Source organism: Aphelocoma coerulescens, chromosome 3 (genome assembly GCF_041296385.1).
Source record: "Aphelocoma coerulescens isolate FSJ_1873_10779 chromosome 3, UR_Acoe_1.0, whole genome shotgun sequence".
NCBI classification, from domain to species: Eukaryota; Metazoa; Chordata; class Aves; order Passeriformes; family Corvidae; genus Aphelocoma; species Aphelocoma coerulescens.
The window spans coordinates 5,315,724-5,341,422 of record NC_091016.1 but is presented as its reverse complement, the minus strand read 5'-3'; the positions used below and the strand labels follow the sequence as shown (position 1 = coordinate 5,341,422).

Sequence of the window (25,699 nt, the reverse complement as noted above, 5' to 3'; positions counted from 1 at the left end):
CCTACTGCTTTACTCCGGATTGTAACTTCAGATTTCAAAAAGCCTGAGAGACAAAAAGTGCCACCCTGCAGTAGCCCCAAGCTCACCCAGACCTGGCAACGACCCACACCAGATTCCTCCTCAGAAGGTGCAAGAATACTGCCACAGAGATGTAAGAGCGAATCCTGCCTGGGAGCTTTGTCACAACGCACAATGTATGATGGCCCTTCAAAGAGCACTAAATTTTAATTACAATCATCCTTAGCATTCTTTTTATGCACACGAGCAGCAAATCTGATTTGGACTCAATGCCTCCTCAACTTCACCACAGATCAGCAACAGTAAGTTCCAAAGATACTCCAAAAGATATTGCAAAGGAACATTGTAAAAAAGTGTAGTTCGTTTATTTTTTAAATGTTTGAATTTTTTTTTCAGAATTTAACCTTTTAATGCAATTATAAGCCTTCCTGCTACACAAGACAGAGCACAACTTCCCAGTCTTCAGTCTGCTGCTCAGTCAGTATTGTATAAACCTTCACTCACAAAATTTATTTTAAAAAAAGAAGAAATCCAGTCCATCCTCATGTGCTTATATTCAGCTGCCCAGTCCAATATATGACTGTTCCCTGAGTACATCTCAATTTTCCTAACCACAAATTCACAAAACATAGATGATTCCACAAAGAAAAACAGATACTGCTTTTGGATTATGAGTTCTAAACCAGAAAAAAAACCATGCAAAAATACAAGGGGAAGGTTGCCTTTCTCCCCCAGCTACAGAGTATCAAAGAGAAGCAATTAGAATTTGCTACTCAGTACAACATATTATCAAAATCACCAAAGAGAACATATCCATTTATTCATAAATGTGGTCTGGATTATATAGGCAGTGTAGATGCTTGGTTGGATGTGTGTCTGGTCTGGTTTGTGTTTGGTTTGGAATCCATTCATTTAGTCCTTAATTTGCCATTAAGGAACTGATAGAGCAAGTGTGCACATTAAACATTTAAATACGGATGCCTGGAGGCACAGAGAGCTAAACAACTGCAAGTGGTTATCGCTGAAAGTTTAAACAAGTGATTTTCCTTCCTCTACAGAGATGAGGTTAAAGGTTGGACCAGACGACCTCCAGAGATCCCTTCCAACCTAAACTCTTCTATCATTCAAGCACATGCAAGTGCAGGAAGAGACAGCCAAGAAGGAATGGCAATGTTGAGTGCAATGCTCAGGAACATCACTTCCCATTTATACCAGGACTGGGCAAAGTTCCCACATCCAGCTCTTGGGACACTTCACATCTTCAAAAGCGCTTAGGTGAGACACTGCTGCGACACCAGCAGGACTGGAGCTCCTTCGTAGCCAGGGTCTTGCAGAAGGTTCCCTATTACAGGCTTCTGAGAAAGCTCAGAGACACCAAGTCCCCGCAGTCTCAGTGCCATGAATTTAAGGGTTCTCAGTCATCTGGAACAGAAAACAGCATAAATGGCATAGTCCTGAGATATCTGGAAAGCCTGCGGCCATCACACTACACTGGCCACCAAAGAAGGGCTAAAGCCACCAGAGAGGATTTTAACATCTACTTTACAAAAACTCCCCAGCTATGTTTGATTATGTTGTATCTCTATAAAAACCTGACCGGAATCCCTCTTGTGCCAAATGCCAAAGTCCTTCTACACAGAATAAATGGATTTCATCCCATGCCTGATAAGCAGTTTTCTCTATTTACCTTAGCTAAAAAAAATTCATCACAGACCTTAATACACACTGAATACTGTCGCAGTACTTAGAGTTTTTGGTAGACTACAGCAATAGAAAATATATCACATTTCATAGTCTGTTCTTCCAAAAACTCCTATAATTTGGCCTGTCTTACAAGGAAAAATTTTAAAAATAAGGAAAAAAAAAAAAGGGAAAAGCCTGCTTCAGCAGTGCAAAGCTTTTGGTGGTGTCCCAATGTGATACAGCTTGCAATGGAAAGTGAAGAGTGTGGGATCTTTACAACAAAAGACTTGGGACAAAATACATTAACGGTAATGGAAGGAAGACAGCATTAAAAAATCATCAGGAACATTTCCTCTGTAGTTCTGGGCTCCCCAGTACACAAAAACCCCATGGATTTACTGCTATGAGACCAATGGAGTGCCACAAGGATGATTAAGGGACTGCAGCATCTCTCCCCTGAGGAGGGACAAGGAGAACTGGGAATGTTCAGCCCAGAAAAGAGGGTTCAGGGAGATCCTATCACCTGGTATAAATGCCTGTTGGGAGAGCATGAAGAAGAGGGAGCCAGAGTCTCCTCACAGCACAAGAGGCACAAACTGAAACACAGGAAACTTCATCTGACCATAGGAAAAATATTTCTTTTTTTATTGTGAGCGTGGTCAATAGGTTGTCCAAAGAGGTTGTGGACTCTCCATTCTCAAAACTAGAAATCCCAAACTCCTCAGCTTTCCTGCTGATAGAGATCAAATTCTACTCCATTAGGTCATGTCATAATCATTAAGTTGGAATAAAAATCAACAAAAATGCAAAACTACAGACCAGGTGTAATATACACTGAAGCATCAAGACTCTTTCTTCTACCTAAATTTTTCTTTCCTTAATCCCTTAGTACATGTAGGAGAGATTTTAAGAGAGGCATTCAGACTGATTAATCCCCGACTAAAATGCTGTTGCATTAACTGGACTTCACCTCCTTCAACATCAGGCACCCACATAAATGGATGTTGTGGACCAAAAAACCTTGGGTTTACCTCAGTGTTTGAATCAGAAGGAATAAGACAACTCTTTTTTGCTTCTTGTTAGTATTGAATGTAAGGGTTACAGTGGGGTCTGAACAAATACAGATACAAAGAATCGGAAAATACTGACATGAACTCCTCAGTTGAATTCCATTTGTATAATTCTTTTGTGCAAAATGCCTGAATTTCAGAGCAAAGCTTCCTGAATAGAAGATAAAATACATGTCAAACTGTCTTGTTTCAACACAGGAACTAGATCTGCATCTATTTAAGGAATTGGCAGGATACATTAATTATGTGCCCAAGAACAAGGTTTGGCCAACTATCCTTAGTGGCCCTGTATAACTAAGCTTTAAATAAGTGCATGGAATGGAGGCAACAGTGTGCACAGGCAGCAAGTGACACTTAAAAAGCACAGCCTCACTCTGCAGTCCTGAGCAAACAGCCATGGTTTCCGTGGTGGTTGTAAGGAATTTGCTTTGAATCTGCATTAAATAGCCAAATTTTCTACATCCTGTTTGATGCATTTCAAAAACATCTGTTTTGATTAACTTGAAATCAGTGCGGCACGTTAACATCTCAGAGGAAATTAGGTTCATTTAATATGGATTTTAAGGCTGTGGTCCCCTTGCTCTGGTGATATCAGGAAGGGCTTTATATTTAGAGGTCGTACTTCTGCCATGCCCAGCACTCTGAGCATGGAGTAGGATACCTGGAGCCCAGGTGTGCCTCGATTGACTTCCCTGGGTGGTGGGGAACAACTCAGGGGAGGAATTGGCCAGATGAGAATTAAATCCTCTGGGATCCAAATTCTAAATGGAATCCTAAGGGGTGTGTTGCCCCTTGTCTGGCTTCCCCTACAAAGACAAAAACCAGCAGGAGCTGTTTCCACAAGCTTGTCTTGGTTTCAAGCACCGAAGACAAGGGGTGACACCAGACAATTCTGAGAGAAATGGAAACCAGTTGAAGCAAGGTCCCGCCATTCTTGTGGGTAAGAATCATTCCCAGAGTAAAATAGCTTTCCACACATGTCTGCTGGGGTTCAGCAAGCTGAAAGATGGGCTTTCTTCACAGAAAAGGTAATTTCCCTCTGGATAAGAAAAAAAAGCCAAAGGCAGTAGTACACCCATTTGAAAAAGCCACTCCAGTATTACAGGTGGTGTAATTCAGTTGCCTCACGTTCCTACGCTCCTGTATCAGCAGTCACCTCTGGTTTGATGAAAGCTCTCAACTGGAAAAGAAACAAGGAAAATAACAGTACAGGCATCTTGGGAATCTTCAAGTGTCATTCAGTATGGACACCTGGTCAGGCAAACCTGCTCAATGGGACCACAGGGACACGAAAACAGTAAAATCAAAATATTACAGAAGTACCAGGATTAGAATCTAAGGAAAACCTTCAGAAGGTTGTGACTGAAATATTTGAAATTACGGCATTAGGAGTACTGCAGGCACAGCTTGGAAGGGAGGATCCAAAGAAAATGCCTCAGGTCTGTCTGTAGCTAAAGTCCATTTTGATGCCACATTTTCTCAACCACTCTCATTTTTATATCTCAGATGTTATCAGCTCCCTACAGCTAGGATTGTCAAAGCAGATTAAAGATACAAATTATTTTCAATTAATTTTGGGTAACAAAGCTCTTGAAAAATCTCTCCTGTGCCCATTCAGCCTTCTAAGACAAGGACTGCTCCAATTGTGTATTTCTTCACATAGGATCTGGCTCAGGACTGGGAGGTTGCACATGTGGCTGCAGGAGTAATGGCTGGTCCGAGTTCTCATCTCTAAGTCGATGAGACTTAGCAGTTGGTGAAGTTTCCAGGCTTTGAGCTTCTTCCTGTGGCAATCAAAGGAAGACAATTTTGCAGACCTTAGTGTCATATTTCCCCGCTCCTTTCAAAAAACCATCTAGTTTTCAACACAGCTCTAATGATAACCTCACAAAATTCTGTGGTTTTGCTTTGTAGATCATTTAAGTATTTTCTCTCATGTTGCTCCACAGCTCTACTGTGTCAGCTCCAAATGAATCAAAGAAATCTCAGAGCAAAAGCTGCTTGAAACTGGTAATGCTCCAGTAATTAGACAAACTGGTAATGCTCTTCTGGATTCTCAGAGGAACCACCAATTTTGCCTGATGAGGCTCACTCGAAAGACTTCATTGACTTAAGCAAATCTTTCAACATGCATGGCAAGAGTTTAAAGTTTCTAATGAACCATGAAACCAGGCGAGTTTCTAGGGCTTTTTGAGAATGCTTTCCTTAACTCTAGCTCCACATCATAGTTTTGCCACCAATCTAACAATGCACAAGACCCACGGGAGAGTTGTACAAGCTGCTGAAGAGAGCTGTGACAAGATTAGAATATCCAGCAGGCCCGGAGGACCAGAAGTTATTCACCACCTTGTAGGCCAGAGCTCCAAGGGCAAGTCAGAGAGCAAGGTAAGGACTGTCCAGAGAAACACTGATCTCCTGTAACAAGTAGGAGCTAGTGTGGTTTTCTCTTCTTAAATAGGGCTTCATTGGAAAATGCTTCATCAATACTGACAACTATGCACTTGGATACAGGATAAAACTTCTGGACACAGAGAAGGACTCCAAATTGCCAAGTATCCTCTGAAATGCTCTTGAGGCAGCTTTTAAGATCACTGTTTAAAGAAAGATTAAAAGCTATAGAAAACACTTGAGCTGCTGAAATCCAGGATCAGTGTTTTTCTCTGTCACAGTGTCCCTATACAAGTTAGAGCATAGAGACACTATCTCCCCATTTTTTAAGCAACTGAGACCTTCTACCTCATGGAAGTCATGGGAAGATAGAAGCTTTAAAGACTTCCTAGTGCTTAGCTGCAGCAAGGACGAGGAACATGAATACTTCATGTACCTTACCAAGAAGGTGTAAAATTCACAATGGTTCTCACCAGTGCTGTCCAAACATACACTTGGTGACTGGCCAATGCAGGCATTTGGAGTGAAGGTGGAGGCCTGACCAATCCAAAGCCAGCTTTGGATCACGACTGTGCTCCATCCTAGAGGGATGCTAAGCACAAGCACAGTTCATTTTGAAATCCTGAAAATGCACCAGCATTTGGCAGCGCTCTCTGAGCAAAGAAAACAAACATTTTTATTTCTAATTGCACTGAAGAATTCACATGTAGATTCTCCACAGCAGAGCCTGGAGCGGTCGGTTTAGCAGCAGGCCTGCTGAAGGTCTGATACGCAGTCACAACTGCATAGAGTGAAAATACAAATTTGCTGCAGCTCCAAACAGTAATTGCATTTGTCCTTTTGGTTACAGAAGCAGCAGAACCAACAAATTCCAGTTCCTCCTCACTAGGCAGCACTGACTGACCTTACACTCCCTTTTACTGCAGTTTAAACATTGTCATCTGCATTTTCACATTTCTCAAAATCCTTCTATATCTATATAAGAAAAGATATGTGAAAGGGAGAAGCCTTCTGTACTTTTTAACATGTTAACTTTGAGGACAAAGATTAGAAACCTCTCGGTGACGCAGACTGGAGTTAATTAGACCAAATATTCCGTGTGCACACTCTCCTCAAGGCAGCATCTGCAGCTCATGTGTAATGCAAACCATGTTAAGCAGCTCTGTCCAGCCTGATTTTTGTCCAGCTACCAAGGATTCTGACTGAATTTCACCAGACAGAAATGTGCAATTTTTCTGTCATTAGAGAGCACCCAGGGAAGTAGCACAACAAAATGCTTCCTGCTGCTGTTAAAGGCAGGAGGTTGATTTCAGCTCAGTCATCTGCTCTCACATTGAGTAATCCACAAATATTTGAGCTTTCTGGCAGCATAACCCCCCCAACACCACAGTAGCAGAGTCTTCTCCTCTAAATGTTCCAAGACATTTCCATGTTTGCCTTCTCAGGCTATTGATAGTAAACTGCTTAATAGGAGAGGGCATCTGTGATGCTTTTCCTGATTATCGATAACATCTAGAAGGCTTAAACATGGCCTTTCCTGCTTCAGATTTTAAAGGAGGTTAATTGAGATCAGATACTTAAAGCTGAACTTAATAGCAACAGAGTAAGTGCACAGTCCAGACTATGGAAAGAAAACACACTAAAAAATATTTGGAATAGTTAAATATATCCAGATCAGACACACATGATAACTTCAGAGCACTTACAAAGAGAATGAAGGACACAAAGCCATTCTGGCTATCTGTAGAGTGCTCACTGAAAACAGACATGGAACTCCAGGAGAGCAGAAAGCAGATTTTTTTAAGAGATAGGGAAGAGTTTGGGAACATTTAGTTCACTCTGTAGACCTGAGTATAACCACTATGACACAAAAGAGAGAGTAAGAAATACCTTGGAAACATGCAACAGAATAAACAAAAAATCCACCTTACAGGATAACTGGCTTAAAAACAAGAATCAGAAGATTTAGAGAGTAGAGAGAGGGAAAAGGAGACATGCTGCAGGATACCAAACTGGGGGGTGGAGAGAAGTCAATTATTTGTTCTCTTCCTCCCCCCAGGACAGGACAAGAGTGAAGGACTACATTTTAAAAACAAAAGAAATTAAGTTGAGAGGTCAAAAAGATGTTGCATAACAGTTACTTGGAGAGACTGTGAAATCACCTGTCTCAGATTTCTAGACCCTGTCAGTGGTTTTGGCTAATTATTTACTTGATTGCAGTTATGCCTTCCAACCCCAGCATCTCCTCTTGCTCCTCCTAGTCCCATTTCATTCTTCCTTGTCTCACAGTCTCTTCCTAGCACCACTTCTTCCCCCAGCAATGGGGAAAACAGACTTTAAAGAATTCTGCCTCAAGTGAGCGATGAATTAAGACAGAATTTCTGTCACTGATGAGAGCACTTTTCAGCCTTTATTAGACAAGTGGCTATGGTGACTTCTTGTGCTACAGTTATAGAGTTGTCTCCATTGCAGCACAGGCATGAACAACTTAAAAACACATCTTGACTGAGATTTTCTAGGCATGAGGTAGAATTCCTAAGGACATCAATAGCTCCTGCATAGTGCAGCTTCCACATTTTTTCCAGTTTGGAAAAAACATTGTGTCAGTGGAGAAATAAGCTGTGGTCCTCTAGTTAAAGCCTGTATGACAATAATGCATGTGCTGAAGGCAGCAGAATTACGATGAACCACTGGTCTTTGGCATTTCTTTCCTCTGAGAGCTTCATAACTTCAATGCTGTATTAGCATCAGCTCTTTCCCTGGGATCTATTTTACAAGGAACTTACAAATGGCATGTGTAACAAATGCTATCTATTGCATTTTATTATTCATCTTTTTCCACATATTGACATTTGAGATGTAACCAGGGACTCTGCACAGAATATGTCTGGCAGGAGTGGTGTGCACTGATTAATGTCCCCTCGGTGCTGATATGAAACACATGGGTTCTATTAGCAAAGCGATGGATGAAATGATCCATTGGAAATTACTTACCTATTCCATGAACATGACTTACCAAAGCCAGGAATGTTCTAGAGGTTAACTCTTACGAATGCATGTGAATTAAACCACTTTCTTTCTGGGAAAAGGGGGAGCATTAGCAACCACCCATAGCCTGCAAGGGGTCAGCCCTAAAATCTTTGGAAGAGCTCTGACGGTACAGGAGCAATGTTATATATTCAGACAACAAGTAAATGAAAACAAAGGGCTGTTATTATTCCTGTTCACTTGGACAATTTGAAGTTATTTCTCCTTCAAGTTCAGGCTACAACTGAAAGAAGAATCCCTATAGAAGTCCTTAGATATGTGCTTAACTCCATTAAAATCAACATCCCAGTGAAATTGTTGAAGTTAAGCATGTGCTTAAATATTTTTCTGAATCTGACTAGTGGGTACTCACTTGCCAGAGTTTTATTTTCTTTATTGATACAACATTAACTCAAAATGCTGTGGACACATAAATATTAGCCAAAACTATTAACTTTTTCTGGATTTCTTGGCCTTTTAAAAAAATCTGGTCCAGCTAGAAAGCTGCCTTATCATTAAACCAACATATTAAATTTCTCTGACAGTAAAATCTATCTATAGACATACAGTAACAACAAATTAACCTCAATCTGACATGAATGAAAACAGTTTCTAAGTGGTTATAGTTCCTAAAACAGAATCTATATGCAATAAATATAATTATTTCACTGAAATTGTTAGCACATGTTTTTCTTTTGCAACAGACATGTTCGCTGTACCATCTTTGTTGTATTGATATGTTCTTTAGTAGCCCCTTCTGTGCCTTCATCCTTGATTTAAATTTATTGTGACACATTTTTAAACAATAGCAGGAAACCTCACTTATGACTTTAATTATAAAATGGTGTTATAAAATTATATCCACATTTTACTTTTGGCAGTTGGCAATCCTCATTTAACATAAATAACCCTTCTTGGCCTCAGCAGCTCTCTTTGGTTGATTTCAATGCTTACTGTATGTAATTGATATAAAAACACAAGGTTTAGGAAGCAGTTATTGGAACTTGTTAAAAGAAGTAGTCAAGTTCATAAACGCACTCATTTTGCTATGCTACATGCCAAGAGAATTAATAATGGACGTTTGGGAATAGGGGAGAAACTCTGGCTTTTTAAAGAAAGACTGATGTAACTACAGTATTCTACTCCTATGTTAATTGTTTGGCTCACAGACCCATGGCTTTGTTTCTCTTCCACCCACAGCTGCTTCCAATAATTTTCTAAAAACTGACACATCCATACACACACATCCACGTTAGACACAGAGGTCCAGTTTGAGCTCCACATATGCACCGATACCCAAATAATTCTGCTGTTCCACATTAAAGGACAAGAGCAAATACGTTAACCTGGTGGCATAAATAAAAGGAAAAGACAGTCACATCAGAAGAGGCTGTTCCAGAAGACTGGAATTTAGCAGTACTAGAGATGAAGCTACTTTGAGTCACTTCCCAAAGCAGTTCACGTGAAAGGGCTGATTTTCAACTGAAGAGCCCTGAATTTGCACAAAGGCACCTTTGTCTGTCTTACCTTTGCACACTGACAGCACTGTAGAGGAGTTACTTGTCTGCATGAGCAGTTAACTCCAGCATGGAATCCTCCGATGCACAACGGTCACACAGGAGCAGGAAATGTCACCTGTACTTAATGCAGGGATAGACCATCATTTGAAAAACTGAAGTAACACCTTAACTTCCACCTGACCATCACACAGCATCACTCACAGGATTAAAGTTAAACATGGACTTAGAAGCAATGGATGAACTGAAGAAAAAACCCAGCTCAATTCTCAACAGTGCTGGTCCATAGCCTTCACTGAGCTCATGGTTCTACTAATTGTCCTTCCCTTCTGAGAACAAACTACTTGGGTTAGGGCCCACTCAAAGTTTTTGTTTCTGCCATTTTAAGGACCCAACTTCAAAAATTTTCTCTTATTAAAGCTAATTTATGAGAAAGAATTCAAAAACATTGAGAATGTTATTCTTAAACTTCCATTTGGCTGGTTTATCTCATACATCAAAAATCAGTTAAGACACAAGAAGGAGACTTTGTTCTTTCTGTATCAGGATCCACTGCCTCAAATCTTGAGGGAGGTGTCCTACAAGCCAAGTCACACAACAGGACAAAGCCATAGCACAGGTCTGCATTTGTGGATGGCTGGAGATCTGTGATGCCATAAATTGCCACTAACAAATGCCAGATGTGGATGTTGGGAGCAGGGGCAGCTGGGGAATTTGGAGGAAAGCTGAGATGTTTAAAATGTACATGCTGTCTGTAGGGAGATGGGAAGGCAGGACAGAGGGGCCAGATGTGTGTCTCACACAGATAGAGACTAGGCAGACCTTCAAGACAAAGCTAAATAAAATTACTAAGCAAATGAATGTTTAAAGTGGGTCACTACCTTGGGATAAAGCTTTAGGAACATGGACGGGGCAAATACGTTTCCTCCCTCCTCTGCTGTACCCACGCCAGCTGGTTTTATACATTCAAAACCTGATGTGGTTGGTGTTTGCCCAGTCAAGGGTGTAAGTGCCCATCAGTCATATATAAGCCAGTCTCTTAAGCACAACCAGGTAACAATGTGTCTCCTATCCTTTTCCAGTGAACAGGGAGAACACACCAATTCCATCACAATGAAATGTCTCTCATCTGTAACTTGCCACTTCCAACTGGTGCTGGAAGCAAGAGCTAATCCGTGCCTTTAGCCACTCATTAAACCACTCAGCCAGGAAAACTCAAGGAGACTGGGATTTCAAAAGCTTCTTGCATTCTCCCCTCTTCACCATGCAACGAACCCAGTCTCTGTGACAGAATAAAGTTCCTTAAGTAAATCAACCTTAGGAGTTTTAATTCTTCTCAATCACTGAACTGTAACATCCATTTCAAACTCTCAAATCCCGTCCCTAATCAGCTGAGACCTACGGACTTTAACTGGGGCTCTGCCCAAGACAGAGGTGCCAGACCAGCCCTGCCACCTGTCCCAATGAGGTCCCAAAGCCAGTGGCTCCCTCCCTAAAACCAGCACAACAGCTGCCAATTCTTTAGTTTCAGTAGTCCCGACCCTCTTTTTCTTCCTTGGCCACCACCAGGTTTGTGCAAGTGTTAAATCAAACCTGAAAAAACAGTGGTGGGGAACACGTCGCTTTTTCCCCAAGGTTCAGCAGAGGAGGCCACACATACAAGCCTGGCTTTCTCTCTCCCACAGATGGTACGGTGTTGCTGAATAAATAGGAAGCTGACTACCCAGAAGTGGAAGAAATTACTTCAGAGGATGCTGAGACTCTTGGGACTTTCACATTTCCTAATATAAATTTGGATTTTGCTATTTTTATTGAAAAGGGGGTGTTCAGCCAAGAGGGTAGTACTTCCTCCTCACACTTCCTATTGCTATATGCAATATTAATACTTTACCCTTGTAATTAGGGACAGTCATATTTTGTGGAACCTGAGGTTTTGCAGACCTCTTGAACTTCTGCAGGAGAGAGTGGGAAAGGGAAGCTGCAAGATGAAGCTCACCACATCTTTTCTTGTAAGCTGTGATTTTCTTTCTTCCTGTGAAAGGAGATTCACGTTTTTCTTTTTAGCCATCAGATTTTTCTGTTTAAAGACCCATCTCCAACACTCGGATTCCATGTAAACAAAAAAAAAAAAGGCATCACAGTGGAGAAACTTGGGTTTCCTGACTCAACCAACAACTGCAATCAGAACCCAAAGCCACATCCTCAGCTAATATAAATATGGCGTAACTGAAGCTGATAGAGCAAGGCCTGTCAAACATCCCTGTCCTGCTGTAATCCTTTTAAACAGAGCTGAGGCAGAATATCTTCCCTAACACAGGAGGGAAGGAAACAGCGTTGCTCTGTTTGCACGCCTGGGATAGGAGGCCACAGTGCGGAGTTTGCAGTGGCATCAGGGCATTTTCATTCAAGTACTCATCAGAAACAAAGCCATGACCAATGGCAGGCATCAGAAGTGCTGAAGGAACAGCAGGAAGGAAAGGATGTTCACTGGCTTGCTACTGAAGAGGTGAATCCTCCCTGTTGGCTCAACAGTCTCAGAAGCCAGAAAACACTTCAGCTGAAGTCAGTTTAAAACCTTCCCTCCCACCTTCATTTTAAAACTTAACAGTGAATTAAAGGATTTTCTACTACAGTGGAGATTAGAAGCATTTATAAAGCAGCAAATACTAGCTTTCACATTATTTTTATTCTGCAAATTATTTTGCAAAACTGAGATGAAATTTCAGATAAAATAAAAAGCTGTTAAATCTCTATTTTTACTCTCAAAGTGGGGGAGACGGGAGGATTTTTCAGGTTGGGTTGGTTGGTTTTGGCAAAAAAAATATTTGTGCCTTTCAAGAGTCCTCTAAACTTTGGGGCCCACCTCCTAGCAAAGACACTTGACTGGATGTAAGCTCCCAGCTCTGAGTAGAGCTATGGCACACAAGCAAGGAGTCCTTTCCAGGTTCAGCAACACCTCGGAGCACCTCCCTCCTCTGTACATGGCTTAAGGCTGCCCTGTGTCTGTGGGAACTCCCATTTCTCTTGTCAGCCCTCTATATTAACAGGTTGATTCCCCAGCTCCCACCTCCACACCTGATATCAGGGAAAGGCTGAACAAACATAATTTTTTCCACCAAGCTTTCTGCAGCAGCATCAGCCTCCTTAATTTCAAATTCTGCATGATGCTTTCTTATACTTCATGTGCAGGTAAAACTTTCACTAATAACAGATCCGTAACATATCACTAGATTTCAATTCTTCCTGCTGATCACTTATCCAAAACACACGACCTTTGCAGTACTGGTGCCAGTCAGCAGCGTTTCCACGAGCAGTGCTTTCCTGGATGAAAACTGGCATGACAAAAAGCTCCCTGCCTCCAGGACCTGGGTGATTGTGAATTCACAATTTGTGTTCTAAAGTCTCAAAAGTTTTCACTCCTCAAGCAAAATGGGCTTTGTAAGTGTAACAAATAGTCCAAGTATATCAAAACCCTATAAAACATCAGACTAAAGAGCTACAGCAAATCCCAAAAGAGCCTCTTGGAGAAATTTATTGAACAACAATGTCCTCTGCTGGTAGGAACCAGACTCAACTTGTAACGCTGGGCTGCCGCACTTTCCCGGGGATTCTGGGATACCATCACCAGCAGTCCTTGAACAGTCTGAACAGGAAGCCAAGAATAGACCAAAATCAAGACTGAGACAAGACGCCATTTGGCTGTCTTCTCTGGTTTACCTCCGATGAGGACAGAGGTCAGGGGATATCGGATGCAAAAAAAATATGATTCAAGACTGGCCTATGTGACTCCAAGTCCCAGTGAACAGTGCAGCAGCATGGAAAATAGATCCAGATTGTCCTCTCAGCCTTACTGCTTCTCCTCAGGGTATCTCCAAGCAAGTCAGGTCTCTTCCATCTATTTAGATTTTGAAAGCATCAGGACAGTGAAGGGATCATTCGCCCAACTAGACCTTACCACAAAAAAGGAGCTGAGATGATTTCAAGAGCACACAAATTACATGGAAGTCTGGGATTAATTTCCAAGTGTTGCACACGTACTAAAGAATAGATTTTCAGAGTATTCCTGTTTCAAAAGAGGCCTACAGGTCCTTGCCTGACTTGGGTGTCCCAGGAACTGTGGTAAAAACCTGACTCCTGCGAATCCTCTTGAAACACAGTGGAGCTGGGTTCCTCCATGTCCGTAAGTGCTGATTCTGAACAGCTTATGTTTCCATGACACTTCCCTGAATACCTGCTCTAATTCTCTAAATAAAAATCTGTGTAATTGAAACCCAAGCTTAAGTTTGCTACCTGGCCTTGAACACTTCCAGGGCGGGGGAATCCAGTGCCTTACCACCCTCACAGAAAGAACCTTTTTATAATATCCAGCCTAAACCCACTCTCAGTTTGAAGCCATTGTCCCTTGTCCTGTCAGTAAATGTCCTTGTAAATGGTCTCACTCCATGTTTCTTGTTGGCTTCCTTCAGGTGTTGGAAGGCCACAGTTAGGTCACCCTGAAGCTTCTCTCCTCGAGGCTGAACAATCCCGGTTATTTAAGTGCTTCCAATAGTTAACATCCTTTAAGTACTGCAGCTACATCACCAGTACAAGAGTTCTTCCAGCTTTCTTTGGGAGCCAATAGAAGCCATCAGTGGGAGAAACCTCCAGCACCTGCAGAACAACTGCATTGCTGCTTATGGAAGCAGGAGCTGGGCTCAGGAAATGGGAATTGGGAATCAGTGCAATGGCTCAGAATCTGAGTGTCACAACAGTAGTATTTTGACAAGGGATGGAGAAAAATGCACTGTAAGGCTGAATGAGGCAAGGTGACCAAAATAAGTGAGCAAATTTCATTACAGGAAAACAGTGGAACTATTTCTAATGATCCTTTAGCTTAGTCACCAATTCTATTTATATGTTTTAAGGGACCATAAATATTTTTATCGGCACTCAGGACACAAAGAGAGCTTTCCAGTTTCTATATAAAGAAGTCATTTTGGACAGATCAAAACAATAAAGGCACAGGACGCCTGGATGACAGATGCCAGGATGTTAGTAACCATAAATGGTTTTCAAATATGGCCTCATCACCATCCCCCACAGTAGCCCTTTCAAGTGGGAATTACAAATTGCTTACTTGGAGAGGAAATTTCAAACAGGCCACTTATCAAAAAGTGCCAAATAAACCTGTCATTGGGATAGAAGTTACAAACCATTCCTAAACTCTGCAGACATTTCCTGAGCCTGTGAACTCTGATCTTGGCTTCTAATAAACATGACATCAGCTCCCCAGTACTGCAGACACAAGACACATGACCCACCACTATGTTATCGCTTCCTCTGCAGTTTCTTCAGGATCTGCTCTAAAGCACAACATCAATGGAAGACTTTCCGCTTGTTTCAAAATTGGTTTTGGATCAGGTCCTTGAAGGGAGGGCAGAACAAGCACAGCATGGAATCAGCGTGTGAGCTGCAAATATTATTGCAGGTATCCACTTAAAAGCAATCCTGAATCCGAGACCTTTGAGGAGTTTTCCAGGTACTGAGTTAGTGAGTGGGTAAAGACAAGACTCCTGTGGCTGTCAATGACTTATTAACTGCTCACCTCTCCTCCGAGAAACATAATAGAGCCTTTCAAAGCTCTGATTAAGAATCTATGTACTGGATGACCACTGAATAACATCTCAAAACATGCTATAAACTATTACAATATACCAGGAGATTCCAAACACTGGAATGACAGAGAAATTCCAGTGTTTGGAAATTATTTTCCAGAGAAATTCTAGGGAACGATTAAGATAATTGATTTAGATTTAGATTTAGATTTTCTATGTAGGCACTTCCTTTGCAGCCAAGTTTTTACTTCTGAAATCAACCTTGGAAAAATACATTTGAAATAAAAGTTCCCGTTTATCTCTGTGCTGGAAACCTGACTGAGACCCTTATCTGATATACCAAACAAAATAGGCCATCCACTCAATAAGCCAAAATTCCAATAAGCACAGAACTGTGTCCCTTGGGAAAGTAACTTCAAAAACATATTATCAAAATACAATCTTTACAAATAAGATACTCACCTAGAAATGGAGCCTCTCCTCTACTCCTTTCTAAAAGGCAGACATTTCCTTCATACTTGGGTATTCCCAAAAGAAATCCAGATCAAACATAAGTCAGAGCTGGCAGGGTATAATGCGCAACGTAAAAGAAATCTTTGTTTAGAAATCTTCATGATTAACACATGAAACTTGCTGGAAAAGACATCTCCAAAAGAACCTGCACAGATGGTAAATTACAATAGATGCAGATCTCAAAATCTATCCAGGGCTCAGGGAGCATGACTGCCCATTTTTCCTTTCTGCATTTTCCCTCTTCCATCCTCAGCAGTTTAGAACCTGCAATTCCTAAAACTACAGCAGTCCTGCAGGTCTAGAGCTCCCTGCTCCAGAGTGTGACCTGACCCCCAACACCTCTAGTCAAGTTTAAAGTCATTGCCCATAAACAACATTCTAGCACAGAGGTGCTACAACATCCTCAAGTCACACTGGCCTTGGCACGTGGCTCATCTGCCAGGTACAATGCAAACGTTTCACTCCTGTCATGGCAGGGACGTGCAGAGGAGCTCAGTCACAAGGAGGCACATCTGGGGCTATCACAGTATAGCAGGTCCTTGGGAACCTGCAAAGCTCCAAGCTCCTCTGGGTCCTGTGGCAGGGAAAGGGAAACTCCTCCTTGCTCCTGAAATGGACATGAAATATTTGAGTTTCAGATTAGTGGATTTCACTCTGAGGACTTTTCTTAAGAAGGGTTAAAAAAGTAACAAGAAAGCACAAGATCCCTGGCCTGCATGCACTGACAATCAAAATAAACTATCCAGTTTGCATTATCTGATTATTTCACAGAATCACAGGTTGGTTTGGGTTGGAAGGGACTTTAAAGATGATCTATTTCCAACTCTGCATGAGCAGGGACCCCTTGCACTAGATGAGTTTGCATTTGCCCATCTGTTTTCAGAGCTGTTGAAGTGCGTGGATCTCCCCAGCACTAAGAAGGACCAGACACTCTGTACCAACACTTTGGATCTGCAGCACTTTAGCAGGAAAGCAAAGAGCACACGATGAGCCCCGACTGCCGGGGAGGGAGGGAGCCGGAGTTGGGTTAATCAGAAGAGCCAGGCAAAGCTGCGCTCTGACCAAGGGAGCCAAGTGATGTTTAATGACCAGGAAAAATTCAGTGCTTTGGATTTAATGACTCATGGAGCAGGCAGCACCTCCTACCAACGTGCTGTGGCATTCATACCCAGGAGGAAGTGTGTCAGCTACTGAGTCACGCAGCTCCGCAGCACTGGCTGCCGCCAACCCAAATACAAACTATGCCCAGCCCTGTTCAGTCCTGACATTACCGTAGCCCAGGGTTAAGCTCATCTCCCAAGGGCTTTCTAAAATAAAAACCTTTCTGGTTATAAACAAAACACAATTTCCAAACCCAGGCTACCAGGAACATGCTTGGAAGCCCAGCAATGTCCCTGCACACACGTTCAGTCTTCCAGCATCAAAGCACCTGCAATCCAACCTGCTGAAGCTAAACCGATTTCCCACTTGGGAGCAAACTCTAATATAGGAGCAGGACTTGTGTTTTTTACACTACTGACCTACATTTGCAAATCCCTGGAGGCAATTTTGTCCAGCCCATGAGAAGGAGGGGCTATAAAGCCAGCTATATTGAGTTGTTATGCAGTAGAGAGCACAGCTGCACCAAACAAAACCAGCCTGTGGCATGAGGAGCAAACAAAAGCCATGCACTTCCACATAGGAAAAACTAATACATTTCAGCCAACAAAAGAAGAGACTTTTAATTAACTTGTTCTCATTGAGTGCAGAGATAATTAAATTACAGAAACAACCACATTAGTGTAATCAGTTTAGAAGAATCCACATAGAGAGACAAAGGATTTCTCAAGATCCATCTATGAAAAAAGAAGCTCCATTTACGCTGCTTTACTATTCCCTTGTCAAAAGCACTCTTGTACTTTCTGTTGGAGAAAAGAAGACCCTGACTCCAATCCAGTTTAATCAAATCCTTGAAAGACTACCACAACTTTGGACCCAATTCTTCAGATATTTTGTATTTTTATTTCTTTCTTCTATTCATGCAGTCACTCATGAATGTCACCAGCCACTTTATCAAGGTATATCTCCCCTCCTTTCAACTCACAGTAAAGACTGACAATACAACTTGATTGCATTGAAGGGCTTAAATTTCAAATAAAAAACTAAAGTGACAAGTAAAATAACAAAACTAGACAGAACTACTTTGCTAAAATATTGGGATGAAATTTAATTTTCGGAGAGGTGCAGCTCATGATTTAAGATCTTCAAGGCTTTTGAAGGGGGACTGACTGCTTCAAAAGGGAGTATGTTTGTAAGGATGAGTGGGTATCTGTATCAAATCATGACGGATCTGCATTGCTTGAACTGAAGTATTCTTTAGCCAAAAAAACACCTTCCCAGTGTCAGCCAAGGTGAAAGTCACTCATGGTTTCATCCATCAAGGTCCAGCAAGAGTCACACCAGGCCAAGCACAAAGGAACACCTTAAACAGGACCATTCATATCCAGAAATTAAGCATCTGTTGAAGTGCTTTTCCAAAGTGATCCAGAATACAGGATCTTATCCTTAGGAAGAAGGGCTCATATTCAGAGGAATTCAGGCCAGGAATGGAGAACCCACTGGGGGGTGCTCCTTGAGGGCTACCCAAACATGTTACAGGCACTCAGAGCAGGGCTCCTTCCACAAACCCCCTGCACACACCTGCCTGACAGAGATGGTGAGACATGACAGGAAGGAGGAGACTTCCATGTGAAGGAAGCTGGCTGGAATAGCACCAGCAAGCTTGTGAAAGCCCAAATACAGATTGGTACAACAGCCAACTCCTTCTGCCATTAACAAATTCCACACAAAAGCCCAAACGACAGAGCCCTGACACCACCACATCCTCCAGCTCTCCTGCCATCTGTACAGTACAGCTGCACCAGTTCTAATCCCAGAATCTTCTCCCAGCAATTTAAGGCCGCTGATGGGGACAGGTTTTATATGAGTAACAAGAAATATCTTTTAAATAGATAATGCTCCAGACAGACTTCAGTCAGGGGGGTTAAAAAAAATAGCTTTTTATATACCTAAAAGTTAGAACTACAGAAGAAACTGCATGGCTTTTGCTATTAGCTATTCCTGGACAAAAGAAAAAAAAACAAACTAATGAACAAAAAAACCTCCATATGTATGTGGAAAAAAATTACCTGGGTTTTTTATTAAATTTTATAATAAATTTTAAATTTTATAATAATTTTCATTTTTATTAAATAATATTACAATGGAAGATCTTTTCTCCCAGATATCATCTTTGTACTAAAGGAAGCAGATTGCTCATGCAATTCTGCAAACATACAATAGCCAGTGTTTAGCAAATCCTGAATACGACGCCGAGCACACCGGTTGTGGCAGAAACCTCCAGTGCTTGCAGGGCCCAAAACAGTAACCTGGGAGGAAATATTAATTGCACACCTTCATGCAAGAGCAAAAACACCACAATGGATCTCACTTTCTCATAAGGCAAGGGCGAGCAGGACACTCAGGGAAACCCATTCCAGAGAGTCCAACACAGGAAGAATGTCCTCTGCCCTAAGAGTTAATCGTGTAAATGTGTCTGTAAGGGGGTTTGACCCCAAGTCCGCCGTGTACACCCCTCGTATCAGGTGGCGTGGCACACGCTCTCATCAGCTTAGAGAGCAGAGAAGGCCACCAGGTGTCCCCTGTGCCGCAGTTACACCGCTGCAGGTCCCCGTTCCTGGGGCTGCAGTGGCATCTGCTGGTCACACACAGGCAGGATTGTTACCAGCTTCAGGAGTCTTGTCTCACATGACACAAGAGGTTCTCACGCTTCTTGCACAATTGTTTTCTTTCCGCTGCTGTTCCCTGTTGTTGTCATTTATTATCGTTGCTGTTGCGTTGCTTTGGAGACATTACAGCAACAGACGTTCTGGCTGCCCGTCACCCGTGGAAATGTAAAACCCCAGCAAGTGAAAGTATCACCCCAGCCAATCTGTGATCAGTCTGTATCCTACCAGCAGCACGAGTCAGTGCCTTTGGATGCCTGGCATAGCTGGGCTTTAGGGAAGGCCCACGACGTCAATTATTTCCAGCCCTTGGCCTGGGACATTTGGACCTTCCTTGGTATTTCTGATGACCACATCTTGCAGACAGATCTGCATGAGTGAGTGACAGGATGTGATTCAACCACAGGTAGAGAGAAAAAAGCTGAACTCAATGGGATTTGTGTGCAGTGTGTCAGGACAAAGGAGAAGTTTGCATTTGGGGAGTTTCTCTTTTATCAGTGCTCAGCTCTAACGGCAAAGCAGCAATAAACATGACCCAACGCAGTTAAAAGGCTGTATTCAAGTATCCAACTCTTGCTTGGTCTTACAAAGAAATCAGAGTTTTCTTCTGTCACAGCAAATAAAATAATGACTGGTCCTTCAGCAAGCCCAGGCAAGAAACCCAACACTGGGTCACAGCCAGAAGAGATGAAATAACACCACTATTATAACAACTGCTGTTTAAGGCATCTTCAGAAATTGCTCCTTTTTAAAGAAATATTTAAAGCAGTACTTCAAAGGCTTGAAAACTTTGCCAGTTTTTAAAGACCTGTGGCCTGATAAGACCTTTTTTCCTTAAATTAGTTCTTAAATAATCAATAAAATGTTTGCGAATGGGTTTGGTACACACCTGAATCCATATTGTCAGGTTTTCCTCACTGTTCTCAAAGTTCTGCCTGACTTTTAGAGAGGAAGCTCTGAGAAGCATGAATTAATACAAGGGTAACAATAAAATCGTAAGAGTTGGTAATCCAGCCAGAGACTGGAATGGGTGGGGGAGAAAAAGGAAAAACAAGGGAAAAAACCTACCCTTAGGCACATGAATCTGCAACATGATTTTTCAGAGTGTTAATTATGCTACAGCTTTCACAGGTCACATGCCTTAGGGGAACTCCAGGTGCTGCTCAGCCCTCTGGAAAAGGCTGACACTGATTTAGGCGCAGGAATAGACACAGGGAAGTCTTATTTAAAGATTCTGTATTTAAAAGGCTGAGCCTAACACTTAAAAAAATTTTTTTTAAATAATATTTGCACATTTGGATGGAAACCCAAGTTTAGCAACATGGCATTTGCATTGCTTTCATCAGGCATTATTTATTCAGGAAAGTTGCACAACCCCCTTTCACAGCAGCATCCCAAGTTTGCTAATGCGTTGCACAACTCCAACAGTGCTGCCTTCTCCTCCACACCGAGTTAGTCGTAGGGAGCAGGGAAGAGCTCTTCCCTCAAGACTTAATCCAGCCCCACATGTCTAACCCAGCCCTCAGGGCACACCTGTGTGGCCCACGCAGAGGGAGAACTGTTCCAGCAACAACTCTGCTCTCTCCAGGGCTGTGGCCCAAAGGGCAGGAGACAGCAGGAGCAGCTCACAGGGCAGAGCTCCTTGGAAGCCAGCACAGGTCCCACCCACCTGCACCACAGAGTCCTGGTGATACTCAGGGCTGTATTCCCAAACTCTGCCCTGAGGGAGCAGCACTCGGCTCCCACCGGCCTGACCCAGAGCCGAGGGCTGGCGTAGGGGACACCTGTACAACTCTGCCTCTGCCACCTGTGGCTCAGAAACAGCTGATTTACAACAGAGCCACTCTGCAATCTCCAGTCATTCTGCTTTTTCTGGGAATGGACTGAGGCCACTTTTACCCTGAGTGGTTCCACCGTGCCCCCCATTTCAGCTTCACTGCCCTCGGGCAAAAGACTATCTTTAGTTCATCTGCACAGACACAGAACTTTCAGTTTCATTTAGGTCTTGTAAGTACAGCTGTTACATTTAAAGCATCTAAAAAGGATGAAGAATGACTTAGGGTACTATTAATATGAGCAATTTTAAACCAAAGAGGTCAAACAAAGGTGAGTCTATTTATCTTAAAAGCTCCCATCCAAATAGCCTCAGTCAGCTTCAGATAATATCTCAGAGTGTCCCTCCAATTGAGAAACAGTATCCTAAAGAAAATAGTTATAATAACAGCATGTAATCAGACAATTATTTTGAACCCAGCCTTTCTCACTCCTGTTTAGGAAAGGATAGTACCTATGTTTGTACCTATAGTATCCTATGTTTGCCTTTGGGGCTCTTTCTTCACTTGGTCCTACAGCTGAGAGTACAGTTGCAAGACATCTCCATCAGACATGAGACAGGATCTACAAGAACCACCACACAGTAGCAGCGCAGACTCAACCCACTGGCCACCCTTTGATAGAATGCTGCCTCTTGTAGCCTTTCGATTTTATGTACACAGGCATAACAACTTTTAACTCATAACTTTTACAACCTCACAGCAGGTGCTTGGGCTCCAAGGGTGGAGAAGGAAAATGTATTTCCTTTAATTAACCATGTAGATACATATTTAAGAGGAAAATTTTCAAGATTAGCTTGGTACCACCTCCTTGTAGCCCTGACTTGTAGGAGCACAGAAAAGGTAACACCAAGAATTTCTATAAGTCTTATGCTACATAACACATTTGACAACCAAGACACACTTTTTTAAACCACCACTTTTCTGCTCTGTTTTGCAACCACCAGACTGAAGGAAGGTAAAAAGGCTGAATAGTAGGATGAGTTCATCCTTGGTCATGAAAAAACAGTTCTGTTTGCATCTATAGGTTTGCAAAGCTTCATTGCTTCAGCTGAAAGCAGCATGAGAGAGGTCTGTGTCATCAGTCAGCTGTCTGGGGAACATGCACACTGTTATGGTCCTTTTCGGGCACTTCCCTCCTTGGTCTGGTCTGATCCCTCCCTCTCACCCTTCCCAGTTCCTCACAGGGAAGGGGGTTTTGGTAGCACTGCTAAGTGACTCACCCTCTGAACCAAGTAGAGAAGTGTTTCACTATGAGGTGCTTTTCAAGCATGAGACAGCCAGAGACAGAAAGCAGACTGTTAAAACCCCCGGAAGTCCCAATACTCAGAGGGTGGGACACAGAGATGCCCTTTTTGAGCTTGACTCATTGTGGGTCAGTGCTGTCAGTTCTGTACCAAGGGACACCCCAATGCATCAGCCTCAGACCCAAGTTCAGATCTGCAACAGCAGCTTCTACTCTCCCCTAAATGAAGAGCAAGATTGAGGGGGGTTTTATTGTTCCTCTTAATCCAGGTACCACTTACAGGACTTATATTGGGAGCTGAATTTTCCCAAAACTTCCAATATTTAGACCACAGCTGCTAGTGTCACTGACAAGCAGTACAGCCAAGGGATACCAAAAGATAAAGTATTGCCACCTCTCATCTGTGCATATTTATCAGAGAGCAGATTTTCAACATGAAGACCCTCTGTGGTACAGATCAGCTTTTCTCAACAGCTTTGTCACTACTGCCTGGTGCTCATGCCAGGGTTTGCATTGATTAAGTTCTTCGTCAGTAATGGGGGGGACACAGAGATACACACTTAACTTCTTTGCCTACAACAAGTGGAAAATACTTTTATTTAGGACAACAAAAATCATCTGCCTGCCAGGCCTAGATTTCAGAAAAACCACAAAATAACAAATTCTCCATGGGGAGAGAGGGCACCACCCTTGTACATCTCCCCTCTGTGGTTTTGATGCCGTTGCACAAAGAAAGAGCTCCATTGACCACCTATAGGATATGAGAACACAACACAGACGTTCTCTCCTCAGCTTTAGTCTTCACCTGCAAGCTAAGCCCAGACACTCAGCACAGCAACAGTAGCTTCTTCAAGGCTTTAGTAAATTTACAAGCGCCAGGTACTTGCAGGAGCATTTAAATATTTTACAGACTTCTTTATGTAACTTTTGCTACACTGAGAGCTCACCAACTGCCCTCCAAACTCTTGGCACTCCCCCAAGTAGTTCCTTGGAAAAGCTGAAGTGAATAAGTGTCTAAAGAGACTTGGGGGAAATGCAGCACTTGCAACAAATTGCTGCTGTTCCCCATCCCCCCGTAGTTCTGCTTTAGATCCACTTTTGACACAGCCTGGCAAACCCCAAGTGGGAAATGCTGCTTCTGGAGAAGGAGGAAGTATTACAGCTATTGCATGGAGAATGCAAAGAGAATCTATGTAAGGCAAGTTGGAGAGGAATGGGAATTCAGAAAACAGATGCATCCATAAACTGAGGTGACCCCAACAGTACCCAAAGTTAAACACTGAGCATTTTTTTCCTATAGTTAAGGAAAAACCATAACAGAAATACAGAGGTCTATGAATAAAAGACATTTCTCCAGACCTCATGTTTGTTAACAAGAGCATTGACACAACAACAGAGCCAGTCTTACATGATTAAATTATCACCTGGTGATAATTTATAATGCTGGCCTAGGAAAAGTACAGAGAAGCTATTAAAAGTATATTGGAAAAAGAAATACACATTTTACCAAAAAAAATCAGTATTTATTATACTGTCTTTGTCATGTTACTTCCTCATGCTCCCAAAAACATACCTTTGTCTAAGAGCCTCTCAGCTATAGGTGCTTAGTAGACCCTTTGGAAAATGAATCAAACTCTAAACAGATCACATTCAGCCTTAACTGAGTGACTGCAAGAATAAATTAACAGTACCTATATCCAGTAAGCCTCATTCTTGACTGAAGGAGGCTTTTAGCATATAAACTGATTAAGAAGCTGCAAAGGGAGGTTTCATTTCCTACCCTTTTCCATGGGAACTCTGGAAAAGTTGCTACTCCATTACGGTTTTCCCCACTCACCATCCCAAAGGATGAGAGAATTACAGCTCTTCAAATCTGATTTCCTCAGCCTCTTGAGAGATGATTGAAAATGAACACACTGCCTCCAAAACATTCCCTAACTTTGCAGCTCCTCAGAGGTGAACTATCACTGCCTCAAATGCTGCAGCAGTATTGACTGAAAATCCACCTATTTTCTTGCAACTCTTTATGCTAGGTTCACAGAGAACTTACCCCAACCTCTCTGTCTTCTGGCTTTTTTCCCAGATCTTTTTTTAATTCATCCAGCTCTTCCAGCATACAGCATTTCCCTCTCCCAGGGATCTGGCAGATGGGTGACAGAGCAGTCCCAGAGCAGTTCAGAAGGAGCATGAGCCCCTGTCCTCCTGGCACAGCAGGACAAGGCTGACATCAAACTCTGCAGACTCTTCTCTCAAGTTAGTTATTCACAGGCAACTGGGGGGGGGAAATAGTGCTTAAACTCAGAAGAGGTCAGGATTTAGACCAGCCTCCAGTGATAGGAGTCAATGTTTATTGACTGGCCTGACAACCATCTTTGCTTTTATTGATTATATCCCAAGCACCATTTTTTCTCAGTTTGATCAAGAGTTTGTGATTTTGCTTTATTTGTTTAGACAACAAAACCCAAGCAGCAAGCTTAGCTGTTTACAAGTTTCCCTGGACCTCTGCATCATATCTCTGCTTAGGCTGAATGGAGCACCAGGAAAAGCTTCTCAGTTTTACATCCTAAACTTACTTTTACATCCCATAAGTAAGGGCTCAGATGTAAAAGTAACCAGTAAAAATGCTCATTTAGCTGTGGAGCACACATCAGGATATTCTGGCCCAAAACCAACTATTCAAATTTTTACAATTGCTTTTCCAACTACTGAAAGCAATTCAAATCTGAATTTTATATTACCCCATGGTCTTTTCCATGCAAAGTTACTTGCTCATCTGCATAGGTACCTTTATTTAAGAAACAATAAGCAGGTAGCTTACCAAACTGTCCTACAAAGATCTAAAAGGCCACTAAGTCAAGACAGCGCTAAGGAGCAGCAAAAGTAGAGTTACTCCACATGGACTCAGGCAAGGACCAAACACTCACCCACCCTGAGCTTAACGAGAATGCCTGAAATTGGTCCCAGCTGGGTCTGGCTGGAATGATTAAAGACCTCTGTGTGCCCTCAGGTGACAGAAAGCCCTGAAAGTCTTCATGAGATTTCAAGTT

At 42.3% G+C, this 25,699-nt stretch overlaps 1 long non-coding RNA gene across 2 annotated transcripts; it reads right to left on the bottom strand.

Annotated features, from left to right (window-relative positions):
• Positions 1–281: 281 nt before the first annotated feature.
• LOC138107574 (uncharacterized) lies at positions 282–25,635 on the bottom strand. Of its 2 annotated transcripts, none has more exons than XR_011149618.1 (3): positions 25,471–25,635; positions 24,703–24,924; positions 282–4,555 (listed from the first exon to the last, which is right to left on the bottom strand). It is a non-coding gene; the product is annotated as an uncharacterized lncRNA (long non-coding RNA). The 2 variants fall into 2 exon arrangements; XR_011149619.1 differs by having other exon boundaries at positions 286–1,440.
• Positions 25,636–25,699: the final 64 nt, after the last annotated feature.